Source organism: Hypanus sabinus (genome assembly GCF_030144855.1).
Source record: "Hypanus sabinus isolate sHypSab1 chromosome X2 unlocalized genomic scaffold, sHypSab1.hap1 SUPER_X2_unloc_6, whole genome shotgun sequence".
Classification (NCBI taxonomy): Eukaryota; Metazoa; Chordata; class Chondrichthyes; order Myliobatiformes; family Dasyatidae; genus Hypanus; species Hypanus sabinus.
Genome location: NW_026779006.1, coordinates 659,551 through 669,132, shown reverse-complemented (window position 1 = coordinate 669,132; position 9,582 = coordinate 659,551).

Genomic DNA, 9,582 nt, shown 5'->3' with positions numbered 1-9,582 from the left:
GCGAGAGGCATGATTTTGAATGGTGAAGCCTAAGATGTTAATGATGTGAGGATAGATAAATCACTCGGGCCTGATGGAATGCACCCTCGGGTTCTGAAGGATGTCGCTGGAGAGATTACAGAGGTATTAACGATGATCTTTCAAGAATCGATATTTCAAGAATCATTGTACCGGATGACTGGAAAATTACAAATGTTACTCCGCTATTTAAGAAGGTCGGAGGCAGGAGAAAGGCAAACTATAGACTTGTTAGCCTGACATCAGTGGTTGGGAAGTTGTTCAAATCGATTGTTGGGAATGAGATTATGGAGTACCCGGAGGTACATGTCAGGATAGGCCAAAGCCAGCATGGTTTCCTGAAAGGAAAATCCTACCTGATAAAGCTACTGCAATTCTTTGAGGAAATTAAAAGCAGGGTTGACAAAGGAGACTCAGTAGGTGTGGTGTCATTGGATTTTCAGAAGGCCTTTGGGAAGGTGTCGCCCATGAAGCTCCTTACCAAGATAAGAGCCCATGGAATCACAGGACACTTACTGGAGTCGGAGGAATATTGGGTGCTCGGGAGAAAACAGAGAATGGGTTTAAAGTGATTTTATTTTGCTGGCTGCCGGTTACCAGTTGTGTTCCACAGGAGTCAATCTTGGGACCGCTGCTTTTTACGCAGGATGTCAATGATTTGGACTACGGCATTAATGGATTTGTGGCGACGTTTGCCGATGATACCAAAATAGGTGGAGGAGCGGGTATCGTTGAGGAAACATAGTCTGTAGAGAGTCTTAGATAATTCAGGCGAATGAAGAAAGAATTGGCAAATGAAATTCAATTTTAGAAAGTGTATGGTCATGCATTTTGGTGGAAGAAATAAGTGGACAGACTAATATTTAGAAGGGGAGAGAATTCAAAATGCAGACATGCAAAGAAACTCGCGAGACCTTGTGCAAAAGACACTAAAGGTTAACTTCCTGGTTGAGTCAGTTGTGTAAATGAAGAATCCAATGATGGCATTCATTTCTAGAAGTATAGAATGTAAGATCAGGGGTGTGATGTTGTGGCTCTATAAGACACGTGTGAGACCACACTTAGAGTATTGTGTGCAGTTTTGGGCTCCTTATTTTAGAAAGGTTATACTGACATCGGAGAAGGTTCAGTGAAGATTCAAGTGACTGAATTCTGGAATGAAAGGGTTACTGTATGAGGAACGTCTGGCAGCTCTTGGCTGTATTCCCTGGATTCAAGAGAATGAGGGGGATCTCATAGAAATATTTCGAATGTTAAAAAGGCCTTAACAGATCAAATATGGCAAATTATTTCCAGTGGTAAGGAATTCTAGGACAAGAGGGTAGGATTTCAGGATTGAAGGACTTCCTTTTAATTTGAGATGCGGAGAAATTACTTCACTGAGAGGGTGCCAAATCTGTGGAATTTGTTGCCACGAGCGGCAGTGGAGGCCAAGTCACTGGGTGTATGTAAGGCAGAGGTTGATTCTTTCTTGATTAGCCAGGGCATCAAAGGGTATGGGTTGAAAGCAGGGAGAGGGGATGACCAGAAGAATTGGATCAGCCCACGAATGTCTAGCGGAGCAGATTAATGGGCCGAATGGCCTACTTCTGCCGTTATATCTTATGATCTAATGTTTATTTGTGATTTGGTGCTATATGGGTACAGCACTCCTGCTTGGTACAACCAAAATTAACGTTCAGAATAATTCAAAAACCGCTGTAGATTTAAGTTCTGTTTCGAACATACTGGCTGGAGTGTTTGTGGGATGTTATGCGTGATGAAACATTGGGAAGTGATCGTTTTCATATCTTTATAAGCTTGAGTTTGGATTTATATCGGGGACAGAAAGCCACTTGTCGGAGGTAGATTTTTGGTAATGCAAATTGGGAGAAATTTAAGATTTTATGTGATGTCTTCGAGTTACATTATTAAGAATAAAGGGGCACAGGCCGTGGTGAGGAAGGGGTGTCCCCGAAAAACAGTGTCGGTAGCCCTTTATTATTCAATATTATGATTAATTATATTTTCTCTGTTACAGGTACTCTTCTGGGTAGATCACTATATTCAGATACTGCAACGTTATGGATTAGAGTTAGCAATTACAATTTTACAGAGGATGTAACTTACAATTAACAAGGACGAACGTTGGACAAATCGACGACGATTAGAGCTTTGAGTCTCGAAAACACGTTACGTGTTTTACAAACAGGATTATTAGACCTGCACTTGATTTGAAATTATATGATTAAACTTTTGAGGAAGTGTCTGTGCTAAGATTTCCAGACGGTTGGATGGATAATAAGCTGACATGCCGCAACATCTCAGTAAAATAATTAATAAATATAAAGGAACATTAAATGTCCGCAGGCATCTATGTGGGTATTCTTAAGCTGCAACATGAAAATCATTGTTGAACAGTTATACTTGTTTAATTATCTGTTCTTGATTACGGCTGTGTAACTTATGGATCAGCTTCATTTTCAAATGTATGGACGTGATGCAAGCACAGGATTTAATATCGAATTGTGGAGCAGAAAGGTCGCTTCCTGTTTCGGCTTTACAGGTTGAAATGGGACAATTGCCCTCACAATGACAGAGGTTGAACTTGATGTCAACATACTGATTAATTTGAGGGGCCAAAGAAACAATTGTTGTGTGAAAGGTGTGCCAGAGGGCTGTTGGGGACATCACAAGAAGAATGGTTTAAGTTTTGGGTGGCTGGGGTCTTATCAGGCTGGGAATATGGGTGTATTTGATGATACAACATGGATCAAAAGATAATTTATCTGGAAGTGTTGGTGTGGCTGTTTACTTTTTCTGTGAGCCCTCGTTGCAGGTAATGATAAAGAGATGATTTACCAGCTACTAATCAGTATATGAAGCAGAATGGTTTGCCACCGTTTTAGGGTTACAGTGAGTGGCGGAAATTTGTCTTTGTAAATTACTAATTTGTTCAGAATCCTTTTCAGTTTTGAGAAGCCTTAAAATAGGTAATTCTAGCAGTAGGTCAGATTTACTGCTAGAAAATCATCAAAGAGTATTGCATATACAAAGTTTCGTCTATATGTCTGCACCGTATGGGCCCTGCACATCGCAATGTCGAGGGAAATGATAAGTTTAACTGTTTAGCAAAAAAAAATCCTGTTAAATGTTTTGCTGTAGTGTTACATACCCCAAACGGGTCAAAAGAAGCAGCAGAAGAAATGGAACACACCTGGAGTTTGGTTTTGCTACAAACTAAACACTTTATGAGTATCTACGTAATATAGTAATATAAATCAAACAGGCTAGTAGAGTGTATGCATATATGTGTGTAAATATAAGACCTCAAACTTCTTCAGGCTCAGGTTGTAAATGATACAGTCTTACGATGGTATAGGAATGAAGTCGGTTCAGTTCGTGATACTGAGTTGAGTAGATTTAGGAGAGAGAGAAAGGTGATTTGTTTTCCAAGTAAGCCGACGCCGTCGATTCTTCCCATGTTGTCCTCCGAAGTCCTGTTAAAGTCACCGACTCTGACCACCCTAAAGGGTACCGTCTTCACGCGGCAAAGCTATCAACCCAGGCAAGGGTTAAACACACCGATAGCTTTCCTCTGGTCACCACTTTTCCGCATTGAGAGCGAAACCCACTCTTCGTGGGCACTCAAAGCTCATCCAGTGTCTATTTCTTTAGTATTTCTGTCTGTGTATTCCGTTTGTCTGTGTGTCTGTTTGAAAAGCCAGCTGAACTTGTATATATCATGCTGAACGCCAGTTGTCCATTATATAGCTCCGCCCTTCTGTAACCATGGAGACTCATGAGCTGTTCGGTGCTCTTTCTCTCTCTCTGAATCAGTGTACACACACTCTCTCTCCTTTTAAAGACAGAGTCCATATTGAATAAACCTTCTTAGGGACTCGTCACAGTAGCTATAGAATTTCCACTCAGCAAATTAGATGCTAAGGGGTTAGTAAGGTTGAGAATTAGGGGTTATGGCAAGACTTGTAGGATGATGGATATCAGGACAGCACCTTTGCAGAATGCATAAACCAGTTAGGTTTATAGAAGAAGGGGTTAAAATAAGAACGGGAAGAATTGTATTGACACGACTTAGATTTGCCCACAAACTATTCTTAATTATACCTTGTATCAGATTAGAAATCATCATTCTGTGTCGTGCACGTGTTGTCATTATGAAACAATTACACACATACTACTTCAGTGTGAAGCATATAAGGCTGAAAAATCAATTGCAGTCTTAATATAATCCTTGGAGGTCGATTGTTCTAATATAAAAACTTTTTAAACTTATGGGAGTGACTTTAAATTAATTCACAGTATGGAGGGGGGAAAGCCATGTAATAAGGACAATGTCACAATTGTATCGGCAACATCAATATGAAAGCAGATTGGAGAAATGAGGTTGCTGTCGGATAACAAGAGACGGAATTTTTTCAATGCCTAAGAGACGGCTTTTAAGAGCAGCTTGTGTTTGGGTCGACTTGGGGAAAGGCCATCTGAAATTGAGTGTTGTGTAATTACCCTGATCTTATTCGGGAGATTGAAGTAAAGCAGCCATTAGGAGGCTTGAAGTACAGGAGAACCTGGGGGATGTAGCTCTTGAAAACAGGTTCACCCTCTTGGAAGCTGCCGCGACAGAAGACACTGCCAGTCTGAGAGGCGGACAGGTCTGCCAGTTAACAGATGGCGCTGAGGCAATGCCGAGGAGACAGAACTCAGACAGAGCCGTGTTCACAGGGGACTCCATAGTGAGAGGCACAGAAAGAGGTTTCTGCGACAACAGTTGGGATTTCAGGATGGTGTGTTGCCTCCCTGGTGCCAGGATCCAGGACGTCACGGAGCGATTGCAGGGAATCCTCCAGGGTGAAGGTGAACAGCCGGAAGTGGTAGTGCATATCGGCACAAATGACGACAAGAAGAAGAGGAAAGAAATTCTGCAGCGTGACTTCAGAGAACTCGGAAGAAGGCTGAAAAGCAGGACATCCAGGGTGGTTATCTCCGGTTTGCTTCCAGTTCCTCGTGCTGGTGAGCGCAGGAACAGGGAGATTGGGGATCTGAATGTCTGTTTAAGAGCTGGTGCGGGAAGCAGGGATTTAGATTCTTAGACCAGGGGGATCTGTTTTGGGGCAAGGATGAATTGTACAAAAGGGACGGGATGCACCTTACAAGGCGGAGTCCAGGCAGGCAGGTTTGCCACCGCTACACGGCTGTGTTTAAACTAAGTAATGGGGTGGAGGAGATGAGCTGGAAATATAAGGATGGAGTTAAAGGGAAAGAGAAAATATGAAAAGTTAAGAAAGACAACAGAATTAACGGGGAAGAAAGCTCAGGAAAAGTTCGGAGAGTATGGCCAAGTGCAGTAGGAATCGATGTGAAAGGGGGGGGGGGGAGTAATGGATTGAAAGTATCATATATGAATGCACGAAGTATAAGGAATAAAGTGGATGAGCTTGAAGCTCAGTTGGAAACTGGGAAGTTTGATGTTGAAGGAATAACAGAGACATGGCTGCAAGAGGACCAGGGCTGGGAAATGAATATTCTGGATTTATTGTTGTGTAATGAACCAGATTTGATCAGGAAATTCGAGGTAAAGGAGCTGACCATAATATCATAAGTTTTAATCTACGATTTGAGAGGCAGAAGGGAAAACCGGAAGTGTCAGTATTACAGTCGAACGAAGTGGGCTATTCAGCCATGAGGGAGAAGCTGGCCAAAGTTGACTGGAAAGATACCCTAGCAGGGATGACAGTGGAACATCAATAGAAACATAGAAGATAGGTGCAGGAGTAGGCCATTCGGCCCTTCGAGCCTGCACCGCCATTCAGTATGATCATGGCTGATCATCCAACTCAGAACCCTGCACCTACTTTCTCTCCATACCCCCACATCCTTTTAACCACAAGGGCCATATCTAACTTCCCTCTTAAATATAGCCAATGAACTGGCCTCAACTGTTTCCTGTAGCAGAAAATTCCAGTTTCACCACTCTCTGTGTGAAGATATTTTTCCCCATCTCGGTCCTAAAAGGCTTCCCCTATATCCTTAAACTGTGACCCCACGTTCTGGACTTCCCCAACATCAGAAACAAACTTCCTGCATCTAGCCTGTCCAATCCCTTTAGAATTTTATACGTTTCAATAAGAAACGTATAAATTCCTGTGAGTATAAGCCTAGTTGATACAGTCTTTCATCATATGAAAGTCCTGCCATCCCAGCAATCAACCTGGTGAACCTTCTCTGTACTCACTCTATGGCAAGAATGTTTTTCCTCAGATTAGGGGACTAAAACTGCACACAATACTCTAGGTGCGGTTTCACCAAGGCCTTGTACAACTGCAGTAGAACCTCCCTGCTCCTGTACTCAAATCCTTTTGTTATTAATGCCAATATACCAATGGCAGGTATTTCTGGGAATAATGCAGAAGATGCAGGATCGGTTCATTCCAAAGAGGAAGAAAGATTCTAAGGGGAGTAAGGGGTAACCGTGGCTGACAAGGAAAGTCAAGGACAATATAAATATAAAAGAGAAGTATAACATAACAAAGATGAGCTGGAAGCCGGAGGATTGGGAAACTTTTAAAGAGCAACTAAAAAGGCAATACGGTGAAAAAAGATGAAGTACGAAGGTGAACTAGCCAAAAATATCAAGGAGGATAGTAAAAGCTTCTTCAGGTATGTGAAGAGGCAAAAAATAGTTTAGATCAAAGTTGGGCCCTTGAAGACAGAAACGAGAGAATTTATTATGGGGAACATGGAAATGGCAGACGATTTGAACAGATACTTTGGATCTGTCTTAACTAGGGAAGACACAAACAATCTCCCAGATGTAATAGTGACCAGAGGACCTAGGGTAACGGAGGAACTGAAGGAAATTCACGTTAGTCAGAAAATGGTATTGGGTAGACTGGTGGGACCGAAGACTGATTAATCCCCAGGGCCTGATGTTCTGCATCCCAGGGTACCAAGGAGGTTGCGCTAGAAATGGTGGACGCATTGGTAATCATTTTCCAATGTTCTATAGATTCAGGATCAGTTCCGGTGGATTGGGGGGTAGCTAATGTTATCCCACTTTTTAAGAAAGGAGGGAGAGAGAAAACAGGGAATTATAGACCAGTCAGCCTGACATAAGTGGCGTGGAAGATGCTGGAGTCAAGTATATAAGATGATATAGCGGTACATTTGGATAGCAGTAACAGGATCGGTACAGGTTGGGTAAGTGGGTAGATGCAGTTTAATGTGGGTAAATGTGAGATTATCCACTTTGGTGGCAAGAACAAGAAGGCAGATTATAATCTGAGTGGTGTCAAGTTAGGAAAAGGGGAAGCACAACGAGATCTAGGTGTCCTTGTTCATCAGTCACTGAAAGTAAGCATGCAGGTACAGTAGGTAGTGAAGAAAGCTAATGGCATGTTAACCTTCATAACAAGGGGAGTTGAGTATAGGAGCAAAGAGGTTCTTCTGCAGTGGTACCGGGCCCTGGCGAGAGCACACCTGGAGTATTGTGTGCAGTTTTGGTCTGCAAATTTGTGGAAGGACATTCTTGCTATTTAGGGAGTGCAGTGACAGTTCACGAGGTTAATTCCTGGGATTTTTTGACTGTCGTATGTTGAAAGATGGGAATGACTGGGCTTGTATACACTGGAATTTAGAAAGATGAGAGGGGATCTGATTGAAACATGTTAGATTATTAAGTGATTGGACATGCTAATGACTGGAAACATGTTCCTGACGTTGGCGGAGTCCAGAACCAGAGGCCGCAGTTTAAAAATAAAGGGTAGGCCATTTAGATCAGAAGACCATAAGACAAAGGAGCAGAAGTCGACCATTCGGCCCATCGAGTCTGTTCCGCCATTTTATCATGAACTGATCAATTCTCCCATTTAGTCCCACTCCTCCGCCTTCTCCCCACAATCTGGACCTTAAATACACCCAGTGACTTGACCTCCACTGCCGCCCATGGCAGCAAATTCCACAGATTCACCACCCTCTGGCTAAAAAATAAAGTCTTCGCATCTCTATTCTGAATGGGCGCCCTTCAATCCTCGTCATGCCCTCTCGTACTAGACTCCCCCAACGTGAGAAATAACTTTGCCACATCCACTCCGTTCATGCCTTTCAACATTCGACATGTTACTATGAGGTTCCCCCCCCCTCATTCTTCTAAACTCCACGGAGTACAGTCCAAAGCGGTCAAGTGTTCCTCACATGTCAATGCACCATCAATAACTCACTCTGAGACGTAAAGGCTAGATGTCGGCTTTTATTGACTGGAATAAGGAACCAGCAGTGAGTGACCATCATACTAGATCCTGGAGACTGAGGCCGAGCATCAGGCCTCAATCGCCTTTATACAGGGGCCTGTGGGAGGAGCCACAGGAGCTGTCAGCAGGGGGCGCGTCCAGACAGGCACACGTAGTTCACCACACATGCTAAACCTCTCATTCCGGCAATCATTCTAGTAAATCTTCTCTGAACTCTCTCCAACGTCAGCACATCCTTTCTTACACAAGGATCCCAAAACTGCACACAATACTCCAAGTGAGATCTTACCAGTGTCTTATAGATCTCAACATCACATCCCTGCTCCTATACTCTATTCCTCTAGAAATGAATACCAACATTGCATTCGCCTTCTTCACCACTGACTCAACTTGGAGGTTAACCTTAAGGGTATCCTGCATGAGCACTCCCAAGTCCCATTGCATCTCAGAACTTTGATTTCTCTCTCCATTTAAATAATAGTCTGCCCGTTTATTTCTTCTACCAACGTGCATGACCGTACACTTTCCAAAGTGTATTTCACTTGCCAGTTCTTTGCCCATTCCCCTAATCTATCCAAGTCTACTTGCGGACTCTGTTTCCTCAGCACTCCGGGCCCCTCCACCTATCTTTGTATCATCAGCAAACTTAGCCACAAAGCCACCTATTCCATAATCCAAATCGTTGATATACAACATAAAAAGAAACAGTCCCAACACCGACCCCTGTGGAACAACACAGGTAGCCGGCAGCCAACCAGAACGGGATCCCTTTATTCCTATTCTCTGTTTCCTGCCATTCAACCAACGCTCTATTCACATATGTAACTTTCCCGTAATCCCATGGGCTTTTATCTGGTTTAACAGCCTCATGTGCGGCACCTTGTCAAAGGCCTTCTGGAAATCCAAATACACAACATCCACTGGATCTCCCTTGTCTAGCCTACTTGTAATCTCCTCAGAACATTGCAATGGGTTTGTCAGGCAGGATTTTCTTTTCAGGAAACCATGCTGACTTCTGCCTATCTTGTCATATGCCTCCAGGTACTCTGTAACCTCATCCTTGTCAATCGACTCCAACAACTTACCAACCGCCGATGTCAAGCTAACAGGTCTGTAATTTACTATTTGCTTCCTTGCCCCCTTCTTAAATACCAGAGTGGCATTTGCAATCTTCCACTCCTCCGGAACCATGTCAGAATCTATTGACTTTTGAAAGATCATTGCTAATGCCTCCACGATCTCCACAGCTACTTCCTTCAAAACACAAGGGTGCATTCCATCTGGTCCTGGAGATTTATCTACCCTTAGACTCTTTAGA